Here is a 20,264-nt window from a genome sequence, read left to right as displayed (position 1 = left end):
GTTAATCAAGGGTGCCACTGACAACGGCTTTCAAATTTCCAGCTCCACTTCCATGTACAAAAACAGCGTGATGTGACGTGATGATGTCATACTGCTCGCACGCCCACCCGTCACACGGAAAGAGAGGGGGAGCCAGACCAGGCTGAGGAGGAGCAGTGTAATTGCAGTGAGTGCCATCAGGGGTGTTTGTTTGGTGCACACCACAACATCTGACAATGTATCTGCATTATTAGGATTGGTACAAGGGTGGATATTTATATTGTGTTGACCGTTAATAGATGGTGCTACTGCTAGACATACCCAAAAGGCGGGGCTATGCACACCATTCCGACGGTGCACCCCCTAATAAAATGTGCTGCGCACGCCTATGCACATGTCTTCTCATTCTTCACTTTCCCTTCCTCTCAAACCCGGTTCATTATTGCTGTATGACCATATCATACAGCCCTCCAAGAACCTTTGCAATCTGGTGAACAACTATGCAATAGATAGCACCTTTCCTTGTGTACACATGCCTATTACCCTATAGATTGTAAGCTTGAGAGCAGGGCCTTCCTACCTCTATGACTGTTTGTTATCACCCAGTTTGTTATTGTTGTTTGAAATTGTAAAGCGCAACGGAATTTGCTGCGCTATATAAGAAACTGTTAATAAATATATGAGACTGGCAACAGGGGACATAGTGCCAGGGCACTGTCCTAACCCCCGCCAGTATAAAGATTTATTTAAAAATAGCGGGACTGAAGCGCGCCATTACGGGGGCAGAGCTTAGCCCTCACAGCTCACACAGCCCAGCGCCATTTTCTCTACACAGGCTGCAAAGACGCTGGTCCTTCCTCTCAATGCTGAACAAGTATCAGGGTGCAAAACGTGGGAGGGGGGGGCACAGTTATTTTGGTGCAATATAAGTTTATTATAAAAACGCTGCAGGTCTGGGACATTCTGTAGTGTTTCAGAACCGGGATTGAGCGCTGGGGTGTGGGCTGGCAAACTCCCTCTGTGTCTCTCTGACAGGCTTTACTGTGGGTCTGTCCCCTATATGCCCAGTGTGTCTGTGGGTGTTTGGTACACGTGTGTCGGCATGTCTGAGGCTGAGTGCTCTTCGCAGGAGGAGACTGTATTAGGGACACAAACAGCTGTGGGAGTGACTCTGTCGGCACCGCCGACCCCTGATTGGGTAAATGTGTTGAATGCTTTGAATGCTAATGTTGCTCTGATAAATAAGAGATTGGATAAATCTGAATCTCAGAACCAAGCATGGAAGAAATCTGTGGAGGATGTGTTGTTACAAGTCCAGACCCCCTCGGGATCACAAAAACGTTCATTTGCCCAGCTGGCAGACACGGATACCGACAAGGACACTGACTCCAGTGTCGACTATAGTGATGCCAGATTAGATCCAAAATTGGCAAACCGCATTCAGTACATGATTGTGGCGATAAAAGACGTATTACATATCACGGAGGACCCTGCTGTTCCTGATAAAAGGGTCTGTATGTATAAGGGAAAGAAACCTGAGGTAACGTTTCCTCCATCTCATGAACTAAACACTCTTTTTGACAAAGGTTTTCCTGAGAAAAAGTTTCAGATTCCCAAAAGGATTCCGGTGGCGTATCCGTTTCCCTCTGGGGATAGGGAAAAGTGGGAGTCATCCCCCATTGTGGACAAAGCTCTATCACGGCTGTCCAAAAAGGTGGCTCTTCCGTCCCCTGACACGGCAGCCCTAAAGGATCCTGCGGATCGTAGGCAGGAAAATACATTGAAATCCATTTATGTCACCACAGGTACGCTGCTCAGACCAGCCATTGCATCTGCGTGGGTGAGTAGTGCTATCAAAAAATGGGCAGATAACTTGTCATCTGATATAGATACCCTGGATAGGGATAGTATTCTTTTGACACTAGGTTATATCAGGGACGCTGCAGTCTACCTAAAGGAAGCTGCTAGGGATATTGGACTTTTGGGATCAAAGGCCAATGCCATGGCAGTCTCAGCTAGGAGAGCATTGTGGATTCATCAATGGAATGCTGATGCTGACTCTAAAAAAAATATGGAGTCTCTACCGTATAAAGGTGGTGTCTTGTTTGGTGACGGCCTCGCTGATTTGGTATCTACGGCTACCGCGGATAAGTCATCGTTTTTACTTTATGTTTCTGCACAACAAAAGACAGCACACCACTATCAGATGCAGTCCTTTCGGCCCAATAAATACAGGAAAGGCCGAGGTTCTTCCTTCCTTACTACTAGAGGAAGGGGAAAGGGTAAAAGAGCACCGGCCGTTGCTGGTTCCCAGGAGCAGAAGTCCTCTCCGGCTTCTGCCAAATCCACCGCATGATGCTGGGACTCCTCTGCGGGAGTCCGCACTGCTGGCGGCACGTCTCAAACTCTCCAGTCAGTTCTGGGCTCGTTCGGCCCTAAACCCATGGGTTTTAGAAATAGTGTCCCAGGGGTACAAACTAGAGTTTAAAGACGTTCCCCCTCGGCGATTTTTCAAATCGGTCTTACCAGCTTCTCTTCTGGACAGGGAGGTGGTATGCGACGCAATACAAAAATTGTGTCAAAATCAAGTCCTTATCAGGGTTCCCCCGTCGCAACAGTGAGAAGGCTTTTATTCGAGCCTGTTCGTGGTCCCGAAGCCAGACGGCTCAGTCAGACCAATCCTGAACCTCAAATCCCTCAATTTCTATCTGAGAAAATTGAAATTCAAGATGGAATCTGTCCGGGCAGTGATCTCCAGTCTGGAGGAGGGGGATTTTATGGTGTCGGTGGACATAAAGGATGCCTACTTGCATGTTCCCATTTATCCTCCGCATCAGGCTTACCTGAGGTTTGCAGTTCAGGATTGTCATTTCCAATTTCAGACATTGTCATTTGGTCTGTCCATGGCTCTGAGGGTTTTCACCAAAGTAATGGCGGAAATTATGGTTCTCCTGCACAAGCAAGGAGTCACAATTATCCCGTACTTGGACGATCTCCTGATAAAGGCGAGATCCAGGGACCAATTACTGCAGAACATTACGCTCTCCCTGACAATTCTGCAACAACATGGTTGGCTCCTAAACTTGCCAAAATCACAGTTGGTTCTGACGACATGGCTGTTGTTTTTGGGAATGATTCTGGACACAGAATTACAGAGAGTTTTTCTTCCAGTGGAAAAGGCTCTGAAAATTCAGAACCTGGTCAAACAAATTCTGAAACCAGCAAGAGTGTCTATCCTTCAATGCACTCGGTTGCTGGGGAAGATGGTGGCGGCCTACGAGACCATTCAGTTTGGCAGATTCCATGCCAGAGTGTTTCAGTGGGACCTGTTGGACATGTGGTCCGGATCCCACCTGCACATGCACCAAAGAATAATCTTGTCTTCCAAGACCAGAATCTCATTCCTGTGGTGGTTGCACAGCTCGCACCTCCTAGAGGGGCGCAGGTTCGGGATCCAGGACTGGATCCTAGTAACCACGGAAGCGAGTCTCCGAGGCTGGGGAGCAGTCACACAGGGGGAAAACTTCCAGGGAAGATGGTCAAGCCAGGAAAGTTGTCTACACATAAACTTTCTGGATTTAAGGGCCATTTACAACAGCCTTCTTCAAGCAGAACATCTTCTTCGCAATCTGTCCGTCTTGGTCCATTCGGACAATATAACAGCAGTAGCGTACATAAACCGCCAGGGCGGAACAAAGAGCGGCAATGGCAGAGGCCACAAAAGTTATCTGCTGGGCGAAAAGGCATACAAGCGCTCTGTCAGCGATCTTCATTCCAGGAGTGGACAACTGGGAAGCAGACTTCCTCAGCAGACACGATCTCCATCCAGGAGAGTGGGGTCTTCATCAAGAGGTCTTTACAGAAGTGACAAGTCTTTGGGGAATTCCTCAAATAGACATGATGGCATCTCGCCTCAACAAGAAACTTCAGAGATATTGTTCCAGGTCGAGGGACCCTCAGGCTATAGCAGTGGATGCCCTAGTGACACCATGTGTGTTTCAGTCGGTGTATGTGTTCCCTCCGCTTCCACTCATTCCAAAAGTGTTAAAGATCATAAGAAGAACAAAGGTTCAAGCGATCCTCATTGTTCCAGACTGGCCAAGGAGGGCTTGGTATCCAGACCTTCAGGAATTACTCATAGGAGATCCCTGGCCTCTTCCTCTAAGAGAGGATCTGTTACAACAGGGTCCGTGCGTGTACCAAGACTTACCGCGGCTACGTTTGACGGCTTGGCGGTTGAACGCTGGATCCTAGCCCAAAAGGGTATTCCCAGTGAAGTCATTCCCACACTTCTTCAGGCCAGGAAAGGAGTAACGTCTGTACATTACCACTGTATTTGGAGAAAATATGTGTCTTGGTGTGAATCCAAGAAGGCTCCTAGGGAAGAATTTCAGTTAGGACGTTTTATTCATTTTCTACAAGCTGGTGTGGATGCGGGCCTAAAGTTGGGCTCAATTAAAGTACAGATTTCAGCCTTATCGGTTTTCTTTCAAAAACAATCGGCCTCCCTTCCAGAAGTTCAGACTTTCGTGAAAGGCGTGTTGCACATCCAACCTCCCTTTGTGGCCCCAGTGGCACCATGGGAGCTTAATGTGGTGTTGCAGTTCCTTCAGTCTCATTGGTTTGAACTGTTACAGGAGGTGGAGTTGAAATTCGTCACTTGGAAAATGGTCATGCTGTTGGCTTTGGCATCCGCAAGGCGGGTGTCTGAATTAGCGGCCTTGTCTCACAAGAGCCCTTATTTGATCTTCCATGAAGATAGAGCGGAGTTGAGGACTCGTCAGCAATTTCTCCCGAAAGTGGTTTCGTCGTTCCACATGAACCAACCTATTGTGGTGCCAGTGGCTACTGATGCCTTGGTGGAATCGAAGTTTCTCGATGTGGTCAGAGCTTTGAAAATTTATGTCGCCAGAACGGCTCAGATTAGGAAAACGGAGGCTCTGTTGGTTCTGTATGCTCCCAACAAGATCGGGGCTCCTGCTTCCAAGCAGACCATTGCGAGCTGGATCTGTAATACGATTCAGAATGCTTATTCTACGGCTGGTTTGCCGATACCGAAATCGGTGAAGGCCCATTCTACCAGAAAGGTGGGCTCGTCCTGGGCGGCTGCCTGGGGGGTCTCGGCATTACAACTTTGCCGAGCAGCTACGTGGTCGGGTTCAAACACCTTTGCGAAGTTTTACAAGTTTGATACCCTGGCCGATGAGGACCTCTTGTTTGGTCAATCGGTGCTGCAGAGTCATCCGCACTCTCCCGCCCATTCTAGAGCTTTGGTATAACCCCATGGTTCTTGATGTGACCCCAGCATCCTCTAGGATGTATGAGAAAATAGGATTTTAATACCTACCGGTCCGTAGAGGATGCTGGGTGCCCGTCCCAGTGCGTACTGTATCTGCAGTTCTTAGTTATGATTTCACACATGATGTGTTATGTTTATAGTCAGCTTGTTGCTGACATGTTCATGCCGTTGACTTGCGTTATGTAGAATGCCACGTTGTACGGCTGCTTGAGGTGTGAGCTGGTATGAGTCTCACCTTAGTTTAACAATAAATCCTTTTCTTCGAAATGTCCGTCTCCCTGGGCACAGTTCCTATAACTGGAGTCTGGAGGAGGGGCATAGAGGGAGGAGCCGGTTCACACCCTTTGAAAGTCTTAAAGTGCCCATGTCTCCTGTGGATCCCGTCTATACCCCATGGTTGTTGATGTGACCCCAGCATCCTCTAAGGACTAAGAGAAAAGGATTTACCGGTAGGTATTACAATCCTATTATTGTAGTGAGTGTAAAAAAATATGATATACTGTATATGTTAAAAACGCAGATTGCCCTAAAAAAACGATTCCACAAAACAGCTGACTTAATGGCTGCTCTTCTCCTTGAAGTCTCAAGCATAGGCGTGCGCACGGGGGGTGCCTGGTGCGCACAGGCACCCCCTAATGTCCGACACCCCCAAACACACCACGCCTGCAGCACACTGGTCAGTGCTCATTCCTGAGTCTGCCTCAGAAATTAGAAGCCCCCACCGCGCTTGCCGCCGTCCCAGTCGCCCGGTCAGGAAGGATTAATGTAAAATGATTTAAAGGTGAGGGGCAGTCTGGGCATTCCAGCGTCGGCTGCCCTTAACAAAGATGGCCACCACTACGGGAGGAGGGCTGCTGCGCATGCCCAGTCGCTGCAGCTTTTCCTCCCATGGTCCTTTGCGGAGTCAGGCAGCAGACTCCGGCCACTGCACCACCACTGAGGCAGATCCACCTCCCTTCCAGCCCTCACCACAAAGCTTTAAAACTATAAAGGACCAGGCCAGCACTAAACTTGTTCAAAGCAGTAAGCCCTTTTATATTTATTTAAATTTCTGGCAGGCTGCATGTATGTGTGTGTGTGTGTGTGTGTGTGTGTGTGTGTGTGTGTGTGTGTGTGTGTGTGTGTGTGTGTGTGTGTGTGTGTGTGTGTGTATATATACTGTATATAAAATCTGTTAAATATGTGTTAAGTTTGTATATTTTATTACTATAGATTACAGCCCTGGAAATATATATAATTAATAATGTGTTATTACTCAAATAATATTATACTGTGTAATGTAATAATGCATTCATTAATAATATATATTTTGAGGGATATAATCTATGGTAATAAAATATACAAATTTAACATGTATATATAGACCTTGATCTTGATAAAGGGGTTTGCGCCCCGAAACGTTGAGTTTGCTGCCAGCTTCATTGTCCTATTAGTCCCCGAGTGCCAGACATACTTCTGTCCACCATGGGGGAAATTTACTAAGGTGGGAGATTTTTAGAACTAGTGATGTTGCCCATAGCAATCAATCAGATTCTATCTATTATCTGCTAGAAGCAGCTAGATAAATGGTAAGTAGAATCTGATTGGTTGCCATGGGCAACATCACCAGTTCTATAAATCTCCCACCTTAGTAAATTTACCCCCATGTGTTTAAGATTCGGGGCACCGGGGCATTCTGTCTGCCATTCATGAGTGCAGGTCATCTTTGGACATTATATATAAAATGTGTTTAATATATCTGTGCATGTTTTTATATACTGTATGTGTGCCCCTTAGTCCCCCCTTTTTTTTTTTATCAAGAGACCATTTATGGATGCTCTAGTATCTATACGAGTAGTTCCCAAACTTTTTTAAATCACAGCACCGTAGAGTGTCAGAATGTTTCTCACAGCACCCCAAGAACAAAAGTTTCTTATTGAGAAGTTTTGAAAAAATATTAAGTACTGTAAATTGTGTTTCTCTAACGTCCTAGTGGATGCTGGGGACTCCGTCAGGACCATGGGGATTAGCGGCTCCGCAGGAGACAGGGCACAAAAAGTAAGCTTTTAGGATCACATGGTGTGTACTGGCTCCTCCCCCTATGACCCTCCTCCAAGCCTCAGTTAGGTTTTTGTGCCCGTCCGAGCAGGGTGCAATCTAGGTGGCTCTCTTAAAGAGTTGCTTAGAAAAAGTTTTTAGGTTCTTTATTTTCAGTGAGTCCTGCTGGCAACAGGCTCACTGCTACGAGGGACTTAGGGGAGAGAAGTGAACTCACCTGCGTGCAGGATGGATTGGCTTCTTAGGCTACTGGACACCATTAGCTCCAGAGGGAGTCGGAACACAGGTCTCGCCCTGGGGTTCGTCCCGGAGCCGCGCCGCCGACCCCCCTTGCAGATGCTGAAGATTGAAGAGGTCCGGAACCAGGCGGCAGAAGACTTTCAGTCTTCATCAGGTAGCGCACAGCACTGCAGCTGTGCGCCATTGTTGTCAGCACACTTCACACAGCGGTCACGGAGGGTGCAGGGCGCGGGGGGGGGCGCCCTGGGCAGCAATGTATAATACCTGTATGGCGAAAAATACATCACATATAGCCCTTGAGGCTATATGGATGTATTTAACCCCTGCCAGATATCACAAACTCCGGAGAAGAAGCCCGCCGAAAAGGGGGCGGGGCCTATTCTCCTCAGCACACAGCGCCATTTTCCCTCACAGAAATGCTGGTGGGAAGGCTCCCATGCTCTCCCCTGCACTGCACTACAGAAACAGGGTTAAAACAGAGAGGGGGGGCACTGATTTGGCGATATGAATATATATTAAATGCTATAAGGGAGGAACACTTATATAAAGGTTGTCCCTGTATAATTATAGCGTTTTGGTGTGTGCTGGCAAACTCTCCCTCTGTCTCCCCAAAGGGCTAGTGGGTCCTGTCCTCTATCAGAGCATTCCCTATGTGTGTGCTGTATGTCGGTACGTGTGTGTCGACATGTATGAGGAAAATGTTGGTGAGGAGGCGGAGCAAATTGCCTGTAATGGTGATGTCACTCTCTAGGGAGTCGACACCGGAATGGATGGCTTATTTATGGAATTACGTGATAATGTCAACACGCTGCAAGCCGGTTGACGACATGAGACGGCCGGCGATCAAATTAGTACCTGTCCAGGCGTCTCAAACACCGTCAGGGGCTGTAAAACGCCCATTTACCTCAGTCGGTCGACACAGACCCAGACACGGACACTGATTTCAGTGTCGACGGTGAAGAAACAAACGTATTTTCCTTTAGGGCCACACGTTAAGGGCAATGAAGGAGGTGTTACATATTTCTGATACTACAAGTACCACAAAAAAGGGTATTATGTGGGATGTGAAAAAACTACCTGTAGTTTTTCCTGAATCAGATAAATTAAATGAAGTGTGTGATGATGCGTGGGTTTCCCCCGATAGAAAATTATTGGCGGTATACCCTTTCCCGCCAGAAGTTAGGGCGCGTTGGGAAACACCCCTTAGGGTGGATAAGGCGCTCACATGCTTATCAGAACAAGTGGCGGTACCATCTACAGATAGGGCCGTACTTAAGGAGCCAGCTGATAGGAGGCTGGAAAATATCCAAAAAAGTATACACACAGATGCTGGTGTTATACTGCGACCAGCGATCGCCTCAGCCTGGATGTGCAGAGCTGAGGTGGCTTGGTCGGATTCTCTGACTAAAAATATTGATACCCTTGACAGGGACAGTATTTTATTGACTATAGAGCATTTAAAGGATGCATTTCTATATATGCGAGATGCGCAGAGGGATATTTGCACTCTGGCATCAAGAGTAAATGCGATGTCCATATCTGCAAGCAGATGTTTATGGACACGACAGTGGTCAGGTGATGCAGATTCCAAACGGCACAAAGATGTATTGCCGTATAAAGGGGAGGAGTTATTTGGGGTCGGTCCATGGGACCTGGTGGCCACGGCAACTGCTGGAAAATCCACCGGTTTTTACCCTAAGTCACATCTCTGCAGAAAAAGACACCGTCTTTTCAGCCTCAGTCCTTTCGTCCCTATAAGAGTCATATCTGCCCAGGGATAGAGGAAAGGGAAGAAGACTGCAGCAGGCAGCCCATTCCCAGGAACAGAAGCCCTCCACCGCTTCTACCAAGTTCTCAGCATGACGCTAGGACCGTACAGGACCCCTGGATCCTACAAGTAGTATCCAAGGGGTACAGATTGGAATGTCGAGACGTTTCCCCCTCGCAGGTTCCTGTAGTCTGCTGTACCAATGTCTCCCTCCGACAGGGAGGCAGTATTGAAAACAATTCACAAGCTGTATTCCCAGCAGGTGATAATAAAATTACCCCTCCTACAACAGGGAAAGGGGTATTATTCCACACTATATTGTGGTACTGAAGCCAGAAGGCTAGGTGAGACCTATTCTAAATCTGAAATATTTGAACACTTACAAAGGTTCAAATCCAGATGGAGTCACTCAGAGCAGTGATAGCGAACCGGGAAGAAGGGGACTATATGGTGTCCCGGGACATCAGGGATGCTTACCTCCATGTCCCAAAATTTGCCTTTCTCACCAAGGGTATCTCAGGTTCGTGGTACAGAACTGTCACTATCAGTTTCAGACGATGCCGTTGGATTGTCCAAGGCACCCCGGGTCCTTACCAAGGTAATGACCGAAATGAGGATTCGTCTTCAAAGAAAATGGACGACCTCCTGATAAGAACAAGGTCCAGAGAACAGTTGGAGGTCGGAGTAGCACTATCTCAAGTAGTTCTACGACAACACGGGTGGATTCTAAATATTCCAAAACCGCAGTTGTTCCGACGACACGTCTGCTGGTCCTAGGGATGATTCTGGACACAGTCCAGAAAAAGGTGTTTCTCCCAGAGGAGAAAGCCAGGGAGTTATCCGAGCTAATCGGGATCCTCCTAAAACCAGGAAAAGTGTCAGTGCATCATTGCACAAGAGTCCTGGTAAAAATGGTGGCTTATTACGAAGCGATTCCATTCGGCAGATTTCACGCAAGAACTCTTCAGTGGGATCTGCTGGACAAATGGTCCGGATCGCATCTTCAGATGCATCAGCGGATAACCCTATATCCAAGGACAAGGGTGTCTCTCCTGTGGTGATTACAGAGTGCTCATCTTCTAGAGGGCCGTAGATTCGGCATTCAGGATTGGATGCTGGTGACCACGGAGGCCAGCCTGAGAGCCTGGGGAGCAGTCACACAGGGAAAAAATTTCCAGGGAGTGTGATCAAGTCTGGAGAATTCTCTCCACATAAATATACTGGAGCTAAGAGCAAATTTATAATGCTCTAAACTTAGCAAGACCTCTGCTTCAAGGTCAGCCGGTATTGATCCAGTGGGATAACATCACGGCAGTCGCCCACGTAAACAGAAAGGGCGGCACAAGAAGCAGGAGGGCAGTGGCAAAACTGCAAGGATTTTTCGCTAGGCGGAAAATCATGTGATAACACTGTCAGCAGTGTTCATTCCGGGAGTGGACGACTGGGAAGCAGACTTCCTCAGCAGGCACGACCTCCACCCGGGAGAGTGGGAACTTCATAGGGAAGTTTTCCGCATGATTGTGAACCGTTGGGAAAGACCAAAGGTGGACATGATGGCGTCCCGCCCGAACAAAAAACGGGACAGGTATTGCGCCAGGTCACGAGACCTTCAGGCGATAGCTGTGGATGTCCTGGTAACACCGTTGGTGTAACAGTCGGTGTATGTGTTCCCTCCTCTGCTTCTCATAACCAAGGTATTGAGAATTATAAGACGTAGAGGAGTAAGAACTATACTCGTGGCTCCGGATTGGCCAAGAGGGACTTGGTACCCGGAACTTCAAGAGATGCTCATAGAGGACTAATGGCCTCAGGAGCTAAGAAGGGACTTGCTTCAGCAAGTACCATGTCTGTTCCAAGACTTACCGCGGCTGCGTTTGACGGCATGGCGGTTGAACGCCGGATTCTAAGGGAAAAGGCATTCCGGAAGAGGTCATACCTACCCTGGTCAAAGCCAGGAAGGAGGTGACCGCACAACGTTATCACCACATGTGGTGAAAATATGTTGCGTGGGTGAGGCCAGGAAGTCCCCACGAAGAGATTTCAACTAGGTCGATTACTGCACTTCCTGAAAACAGGAATGTCTATGAGCCTCAAATTGGGGTCCATTAAGGTTCAAGTTTCGGCCCTGTAGATTTTCTTCCAGAAAGAATTGGCTTCAGTTCCTGAAGTCCAGACATTTGTCAAGGGATTATTGCATATACAGCCCCTTTTGTGCCTCCAGTGGCACCGTGGGATCTCAAAGTAGTGTTGGGATTCCTCAAATCATATTGGTTTGAACCGCTCAAATCTGTGGATTTGAAATATCTCACATGGAAAGTGACCATGCTGTTGGCCCTGGCCTCGGCCAGGCGATTGTCAGAATTGGCGGCTTTGTCTTACAAAAGCCCATATTTGATTTTCCATTCGGACGGGGCAGAACTGGGACTCGTCCCCAGTTTCTTCCTAAGGTGGTGTCAGCGTTTCACCTGAAACAACCTATTGTGGTGCCTGCGGCTACTAGGGACTTGGAGGACTCCAAGTTGCTAGACGTTGTCAGGGCCCTGAAAATATATATATATATATATATATATATATATATAATTCCAGGACGGCTGGAGTCAGAAAGTCTGACTTGCTGTTTATATTGTATGCACCCAAAAAGCTGGGTGCTCCTGCTTCTAAGCAGACTATTGCTCGTTGGATTTGTAGTACAATTCAACTTGCACATTCTGTGGCAGGCCTGCCACAGCCAAAATCTGTAAATGCCCATTCCACAAGGAAGGTGGGCTCATCTTGGGCGGCTGCCCGAGGGGTCTCGGCTTTACAACTTTGCCGAGCAGCTACGTGGTCAGGCGGGAACACGTTTGTAAAATTCTACAAATTTGATACCCTGGCTGAGGAGGACCTGGAGTTCTCTCATTCGGTGCTGCAGAATCATCCGCACTCTCCCGCCCGTTTGGGAGCTTTGGTATAATCCCCATGGTCCTGACGGAGTCCCCAGCATCCACTAGGACGTTAGAGAAAATAAGATTTTACTTACCGATAAATCTATTTCTCATAGTCCGTAGTGGATGCTGGGCGCCCATCCCAAGTGCGGATTGTCTGCATTACTTGTACATAATTATTGTTACAAAAATCGGGTTATTATTGTTGTGGGCCATCTTTTCAGAGGCTCCTTCGTTGTTATCATACTGTTAACTGGGTTCAAATCACAGGTTGTACGGTGTGATTGGTGTGGCTGGTATGAGTCTTACCCGGGATTCAAGATCCTTCCTTATTGTGTACGCTCGTCCGGGCACAGTACCTAACTGAGGCTTGGAGGAGGGTCATAGGGGGAGGAGCCAGTACACACCATGTGATCCTAAAAGCTTACTTTTTGTGCCCTGTCTCCTGCGGAGCCGCTAATCCCCATGGTCCTGATGGAGTCCCCAGCATCCACTACGGACTATGAGAAATAGATTTATCGGTAAGTAAAATCTTATTTTATATGTCATGCTTAGGTTCAATTTTGTGGTGAGGGACAGGGACATGACTGGCTTCTGTTTCTCCACATATTTTATTATGGGAAGCTACAAGCAATGGTTTTGCCTATTACATTGGGGTGTAGTACGCCTGACCGGCGGTCTCCTGACCGCTGGTCAGCTTACCGACGCCGGGAACCCCCCAGGAGGGGCGAGTACAGCAAGCCCCTTGCGGGCTCGCTGCGCTCGCCAGGCTGCGGGCTCGGTGGCGACCTGCGGTCGCCACGGGTTCTATTCCCACTCTATGGGTGTCGTGGACACCCACGAGTGGAAATAGTCCCTGTTGGTCGGCATGCCGACCATCGGGACAGTGACCCGTCGGGCTGGTGGAGGAGGTCATGTGACTGTCGGTCAGCTGACTGGCGGTCACATGAATACCACCCTTACATTGGGGGTAATTCCAAGTTGATCGCAGCAGGATTTTTGTTAGCAATTGGGCAAAACCATGTGCACTGCAGGGGAGGCAGATATAACATGTGCTGAGAGAGTTAGATTTGGGTGTGGTGTGTTCAATCTGCAATCTAATTTGCAGTGTAAAAATAAAGCAGCCAGTATTTACCCTGCACAGAAATAAAATAACCCACCCAAATCTAACTCTTTCTGCACATGTTATATCTGCCTCCCCTGCAGTGTACATGGTTTTGCCCAATTGCTATCAAAAATCCTGCTGCGATCAACTTGGAATTACCCCCCATTGTACTTAAATTATTTGAATTGGTCAGTGAGGTCCCAGGTTTACAAATTTTGGGATTAATAATCATCTGCCAGCCCTCACTGTAAACTCTATTTATTCAAAATCCCTGTATTAGTTAGTTTGTACTAATTTGAGTGCCAATATACAATACTAGACACACCCAATAGGCGGTGTTAGTCACACCCAATAGGTGGTTCTAGACACGCCCCTCCAATCGTGCACACCCTAATAAAATGTGCTGCGCACGCCTATGGTCTCAAGCATAGGGGTGGCTTTGGTGAAGTGTAACCTGGGTAAAAATGTGGAATCATGGGTACATTCCTTCCTTCAGCCCAGTAAAGAAAAAAATATTCGGGAAAAAATCTACATTTCTCATATGTCCTAGAGGATGCTGGGGACGACATCAAGACCATGGGGTATAGACGGGATCCGCAGGAGACATGGGCACTCTTAAGACTTTTCATTGCGTGTGAACTGGCTCCTCCCTCTATGCCACTCCTCCAGACCTCAATTTTAGAAATGTGCCCAGGTCGACTGGATGCACTCTGAGGAGCTCTACTGAGTTTCTCTGAAAAGACTTATGTTAGGTTTGTTATTTTCAGGGAGAACTGCTGGCAACAGACTCCCTGCTTCGTGGGACTGAGGGGGCAGAAGTAGGAACCAACTTCCTGAAGAGTTTCATGGCTCTACTTCTGGCTGACAGGACACCATTAGCTCCTGAAGGGTACTGAACGCTAGCCGTGCCTAGATGCTCACTCCCACAGCACGCCGTCACCCCTCACACAGAGCCAGAAGTCAGAAGACAGGTGAGTAGAAGAAGACGACAGATCTTCTATCAAGAAAAGTGACGGCTGAGGTACAGCGTGGCTGGCTGGAGCGCAGCGCGCCATTGCTGCCCACACACACAGGCACTGCAGGGTGCAGGGCACGGTGGGGGGGGGGGGGGCGCCCTGGGCAGCAAAAACACATCTATAAACTGGCAAAAATGGGGCATAAGATGCCCAGGCACAGCCCTACCCCCGCCAGTATAAATATTCTGAAAAGTTTCTGAGGTAAAAAGGGTGGAGCTTCTTCCTCAGGCAGCCAGCACACTGCTCAGTGCCATGTTCTCTCTCCTCAGGCTGCAGAGAAATTGCTGGTCCTCCTTCACTTCTGACTACAAGTATCAGGGTGCAAAACAGGGGGGGGGCACAAGCGAATTTGGTGCTTTACAAGTGTGTTTTACTGTGTAAAAAGCGCTGCATGTCAGTGGGCATTCTGTGTTCACAGGCATTAGATACTGGCACTGGGGTTGTGAACTGGCTGCTCCTAAACTGTGTCCCTCTGACAGATTTTACTGTGGGTCTGTCCCCTAATAAGTCCCAGTGTGTCTGTGTGTGTGTTGTAAACGTGTGTAAAACATGTCAGAGGCAGGGAGTTCCTCCCCGGAGGAGACCATTTTAGGGACACAGAAGTGTAATGTGGTGACGCTGCCGGCACATCAAGAGCATGCATGGATGAAAGAAATACGTGATAGTATGCATCATATCAATAGGAGATTAGATAAGTCTGAATCTCATGCTGAATGCTGGAGAAAATCTGTGGAGGGTGTGATTTTTCAGGGCTCTGTTCTTCCATCCGCAGGCGACCCCTCTGGGTCACATAAGAGACCATTTGCAAATATTGTGTATATACTGATACCAACACGAACACTGATTCTTGTGTCAACGATAGTGACTCCAGGGAAATAGATCATAAATTGGCAAAAAATATACAATATATGATTGTGGCTATAAGGGAAGTTCTGGAAGTCACGGAAGCCACTCCTGTACCTCAGGAGAAGACTTATTTCTATAAAGAAAAAAAAATCTAAGGTCACTTTCCCTCCTTCCCACGAGCTTAATACACTCTTTGAAGGGATGTGGGTGAATCCAGAAAATAAATTTCGTATTCCCAAGAGAATTCAGATAGCTTATTCTTTCCCGGTGGAGGACAGGAAAAAATGTGAGTCACCCCCTGTGTTAGACAGTGCACTGTCCAGGTTGACAAAGAAGGTAATTCTCCCTGCACCTGGCACGGCTTCACTCAAAGAGCCGGCAGACCGAAAGATGGAAACTACATTGAAATCCATTTATGTTGCCAATGGTACGCTGCTCAGGCCCACAATTGCTTGCACGTGGGTGAGTCGCGCTATTGAAAAATGGTCAGAAAGCGTGTCATCAGAAATTGACACGATTGATAAAGATGTGATACTCCTAAAGTTAGGGAATATCAAAGATGCTGCCGCATACATGCTAGAAGCGATGAAAGATATTGGACTCTTGAGTTCACAAGCTGCTACCATGGCAGTATCGGCTCGGCGGGCGTTGTGGATTCGCCAGTGGAACACGGATGCAGATTCCAAAAGAAATATGGAGGCTCTCCCATATAAAGGTGAGGCCTTATTTGGTGATGGACTGGATGCGTTAGTCTCGCCAGCTACTGCAGGTAAGTCAACATTTTTGCCCTCTGCGCCTGCTCCGGCAAAAAAGACATATCACCCGCACATGCAGTTCTTTCGGCCCAATAAACACAAAAAAGCGAGAGGTTCCCCCTTCTTTGCGGATAAGGGAAGGGTAAAGGGAAAGAAGTCCACAGCAGCTTCAGGTTCCCAGGAGAAGAAGTCTACCCCTACTTCTGCCAAATCTTCAGCATGACGCTGGGGCTCCTTTGCGGGAGGCCGCTCGGGTGGGGGCACGTCTCAAACTGTTCAGCCAAGGTTGGATTCTGTCTGACCTGGATCCCTGGGTGTTGCAAATAGTGTCCCAGGGATACAAGCTGGAGTTTCAAGACGTTTCCCCATGCCGATTTTTCAAATCGACCTTGCCAGCTTCTCTTCCACAAAGGGAAGCAGTAACAGCGACAATCCAAAATTATATCAGATTCAGGTCATAGTCCTGGTACTTTTGTCACAACAAGGAGAGGGGTTTAATTCAAGCCTTTTTTGTAGTTCCGAAGCCGTACGGCTCGGTCAGACCGATCCTAAACCTGAAAAATCTGAATCTCTACTTGAAACGATTCAAGTTCAAAATGGAATCACTGAGGGCAGTGATTTCCAGTCTGGAGGAGGGGGACTACATGGTGTCAGTAGACATAAAAGATGCCTACCTGCATGTTCCCATTTATCCTCCTCACCAGGCTTATCTGAGATTCGCAGTTCAGGGTTGCCATTACCAATTCCAGACGTTACCTTTCAGTCTCTCCATGGCGCCGAGGGTATTCACCAAGGTGATGGCGGAGATAATGGTTCTTCTGCGTCAAAAAGGAGTCAATATAATTCCTTATCTAGATGATCTCCTGATAAAGGCGAGATCCAGGGAGCAGTTGTTACAAAACATCACACTCTCCCTGTCAATACTCCAACAACACGGTTGGATCATAAATTATCCAAAGTCACAGTTGGAACCGACGACAAGATTGTCTTTTCTCGGGATGATTCTGGACACAGAAGTTCAAAGAGTATTTTTTCCAGTGGAAAAGGCTCTGGAAATCCAGAAAATGGTAAAACAGATATTGAAACCATCGAGTGTGTCGATCCATCAGTGCATTCGGTTGTTGGGGAAGATTGTGGCGGCCTACGAGGCCATGCCAGAGTATTACAGTGAGACCTGTTGGACAAGTGGTCTGGATCCCACCTACACAGGCACCGGAAGATAATCCTGTCGTGAAAAGCCAGGATTTCGCTCCTGTGGTGGCTACACAGTTATCACCTACTAGAGGGACGCAGGTTCGGTATTCAGGACTGGCTCCTGGTAACCACGGATGCAAGTCTCCGAGGCTCGGGAGCTGTCACTCAGGGAGAAAGCTTCCAGGGAAAATGGTCAAGTAAGGAAGCCTGCCTTCACATAAACGTGCTGGAATTGAGAGTCATTTACAACGGCCTTCAACAAGCGGTACATCTTCTTCAAGATCATCCCGTGCAGATCCAGTCAGACAATGTAACAGCAGTCGCGTACATAAACAGGCAGGGCGGAACGAAAAGCAGTGCGGCAATGGCAGAGGTGACGAAGATCCTCCTCTGGGCAGAAAGACATGTAAAGGCTCTGTCGGCAATTGTCATTCCGGGAGTAGACAACTGTGAAGCAGACTTCCTCAGCAGACACGATCTCCATCCAGGAGAGTGGGGCCTACACCAAGAAGTCTTCACAGAGGTGACAAGTCTTTGGGGAGTTCCTCAAGAAGACATGATGGCATCTCATCTCAACAAGAAGCTTCAGAAATATTGTTCCAGGTCGAGAGACCCTCAAGCAATAGCAGTGGATGCACTGGTGGCCCAGTGGGTGTTCCGGTCGGTGTATGTCTTCCCTCCACTTCCGCTGATCCCAAAAGTGCTCAGGATCATAAGAAGAACAAGAGTTCGAGCAATCTTCATTGCCCCAGACTGGCCAAGGAGGGCTTGGTACCAAGATCTTCAGGAGTTGCTCATAGAAGATCCTCTTCCTCTTCGCGAGGACCTGCTGCAGCAGGGGCCGTGCGTGTATCAAGACTTACCGCTGCTACATTTGAAAGCATGGCTGCTGAGTGCCGGATCCTAGCCCGAAAGGGTATTCCCAAGGAAGTGATCCCCACCCTTATTCAGGCCAGGAGAGGAGTAACGTCGAAACATTACCACCGTATTTGGAGAAAATATGTGTCTTGGTGTGGATCCAAGAAGGCTCCTATCGGAAGAGTTTGAGTTGGGACGTTTTCTCCATTTTCTGCAGGCTGGTGTGGAGGCGGGCCTAGGATTGGGATCAATCAAGGTCCAGATTTTGGCCTTGTCAGTGTTCTTCCAAAAACAATTGGCCTCTCTTCCAGAGGTTCAGACCTTCGTGAAAGGGGTTCTGCACATCCAGCCTCCATTTGTGCCTCCAGTGGCACCATGGGACCTTAACGTGGTGTTGCAGTTCCTTCAATCAGATTGGTTTGAGCCTCTACAAGAGATAGAGTTGAAGTTTCTCACTTGGACAGTGGTGATGCTTTTGGCATTGGCATCCGCGCGGCGGGTGCCTGAATTGGGGGCCTTGTCTCACAAGAGCCCTTACCTGATCTTCCATGAAGATAGGGCAGAGTTGAGGACTCGTCAACATTTTCTTCCGAAGGTGGTTTCATCTTTCCACATAAACCAACCTATTGTGGTGCCAGTAGTTACTGACATGTTCACTGAGTCAAAGTCTCTAGATGTGGTTAGGGCTTTGAAGATTTATGTCGCTAGAACAGCTCGAATACGGAAAACAGAGTCTTTGTTTGTCCTGTATGCTCCCAACAAGATTGGGTGTCCTGCTTCCAAGCAGACTATTGCGCGTTGGATCAGAAGTACGATTCAGCACGCTCATACTACGGCTGGATTGCCGTTACCGACGTCGGTGAAGGCCCATTCCACTAGGAAGGTGGGCTCATCCTGGGCGGCTGCCCGGGGGGTCTCAGCATTGCAACTTTGCCGAGCAGCTACTTAGTCAGGGTCAAACACATTTGCTAAATTCTACAAGTTTGACACCTTGGCCGATGAAGACCTCAAGTTCGGTCTATCAGTGCTGCAGGGTCATCCGCACTCTCCTGCCCGTACTGGAGCTTTGGTATAGACCCCATGGTCTTGATGTCGTCCCCAGCATCCTCTAGGACGTATGAGAAAATAGGATTTTGATACCTACCGGTAAATCCTTTTCTCCTAGTCCGTAGAGGATGCTGGGCGCCACGTCCCAGTGCGTACTTTACCTGCAGTTTAGTTATTACACAAGTTGTGTTATCTTAGTTTTCAGCATGTTGCTGCAATTGGTTCATGCCTGTTGGCGTGTGTTATGTTGAATGCCATGTGTGCGGCATGGTTGAGGGTGTGAGTTGGTAGATATCTCACCACTAGTTTAAGTAATTCTTTCCTTCAAAATGTCAGTCTCCCTGGGCACAGTTCCTACAACTGAGGTCTGGAGGAGGGGCATAGAGGGAGGAGCCAGTTCACACCCAATGAAAAGTCTTAAGAGTGCCCATGTCTCCTGCGGATCCTGTCTATACCCCATGGTCTTGATGTCATCCCCAGCATCCTCTACGGACTAGGAGAAAAGGATTTACCGGTAGGTATCAAAATCCTATTATAATTAGTGATGTGACCGGACATTTTTCGGGTTTTGTGTTTTGGTTTTGGATTCGGTTCCGCGGCCGTGTTTTGGATTCGGACGCGTTTTTGCCAAAACCTCCCTGAAAAGTTTTTGTCGGATTCGGGTGTGTTTTGGATTCGTTTTTTTTTTACAAAAAACCCTCAAAAACAGCTTAAATCATAGAATTTGGGGGTCATTTTGATCCCATAGTATTATTAACCTCAATAACCATAATTTCCACTCATTTTCAGTCTATTCTGAACACCTCACACCTCACAATATTATTTTTAGTCCTAAAATTTGCACCGAGGTCGCTGGATGGCTAAGCTAAGCGACCCAAGTGGCCGACACAAACACCAGGCCCATCTAGGAGTGGCACTGCAGTGTCAGGCAGGATGGCACTTCAAAAAAATTGTCCCCAAACAGCACATGATGCAAAGAAAAAAAGAGGCGCACCAAGGTCACTGTGTGACTAAGCTAAGCGACACAAGTGGCCGACACAAACACCTGGCCCATCTAGGAGTGGCACTGCAGTGTTAGGCAGGATGGCACTTCAAAAAAATTGTCCCCAAACAGCACATGATGCAAAGAAAAATGAAAGAAAAAAGAGGTGCAAGATGGAATTGTCCTTGGGCCCTCCCACCCACCCTTATGTTGT

This window comes from Pseudophryne corroboree, chromosome 1 (genome assembly GCF_028390025.1).
Source record: "Pseudophryne corroboree isolate aPseCor3 chromosome 1, aPseCor3.hap2, whole genome shotgun sequence".
NCBI classification, from domain to species: Eukaryota; Metazoa; Chordata; class Amphibia; order Anura; family Myobatrachidae; genus Pseudophryne; species Pseudophryne corroboree.
The sequence above is the reverse complement of the archived record's forward strand: the minus strand, read 5'-3'. Positions refer to the sequence as shown.